Source organism: Geospiza fortis, unplaced genomic scaffold, assembly GCF_000277835.1.
Source record: "Geospiza fortis unplaced genomic scaffold, GeoFor_1.0 scaffold114, whole genome shotgun sequence".
NCBI classification, from domain to species: domain Eukaryota; kingdom Metazoa; phylum Chordata; class Aves; order Passeriformes; family Thraupidae; genus Geospiza; species Geospiza fortis.
The window spans coordinates 620,381-621,428 of record NW_005054383.1 but is presented as its reverse complement, the minus strand read 5'-3'; positions in this window follow the sequence as shown (position 1 = coordinate 621,428).

Here is a 1,048-nt window from a genome sequence, read left to right as displayed (position 1 = left end):
ACCTTATCTCTGTGCCCAGGCCGATGCAGCACCTCATGGGGACCAGTCATTCCCATCTCAACCGGTTCCAAGTGAGGCCACATCTTTTCCTCAAGGGATGCAATTCCTCCACGCGCTGTGCTGTCCTGACCTGAAGGAGAAAGGCAGCGGGCTGCAGCATGGCAGCAGCATCGCTGCACGGGCGTCAACATGGGGAGCAGCACAGGTCCCTGGCAGGAGTGCAGCGCCATTCCCCTGTCGTTCCTTGGGGTTCTCCCATCCCTTTCCAGACCAGTGCTGGCTGCTCGGCTTTAGCCATCACCTGCCCTCTAAGCCCACATTTTTCCAACAGCAGAGCACCACTCGTGCCCTCCCCTCCACCTTAATTAGAGAAGGCTGCTCCTGTGCTGCAAAGGTCCTGGGATCAAATCTGGTTAACCTGCTTCCCCCCCTGCCCTGTGTTGTTCTACCTAATCCTGTAATTACTTCAGCAAAGTTGCTGTGGCCCCGGTCTGCCAGGTGGTGATCCTGGGCCTGCTGTAGGCACCAGGATTCACATTGTGGGAAGTTTGCTCTCCTTGCCCTGCCTCACCTGCTACACTTGCCTCATCCGTCTGTTTTGGGGACTAAACACCTACCCCACAGCTCAGCATCAGGAGACCTGGAGCTCCAGGCATGCATCTGCACCCAGCATCACCCTCGGTGGCACTGCCTCCTGCAAACATGATGGAAATGAAGCCCACGGTGGCCTGGAGCATTGTCCTGACAAGTCTCCCACAAGGCAGGGAAACACTGCTGATCGCTCTGGGAAGCATGTGGTTGTAGAGACAAGGGGTGTGGAGGTGTTGGATGTGGAAGCTATTTTTTTTTTAAAAGCACTTCTGAAGCGCTCTGGCAGCATGACTTCCTTCCAAGCCGCACGGCTGTTAGCATTCCCGGGGCGGAGGAGTGAGGAAATCGCCCACCTCAAAAATGCAGCCGCTTCTGGGGAGGAGCTGGAGGACAGCCGCTTCCTCGGGAAGGGGGAGCCCGCCGCCGCATTCCCCCAGGCCATGGCTGGGGCTGGGGG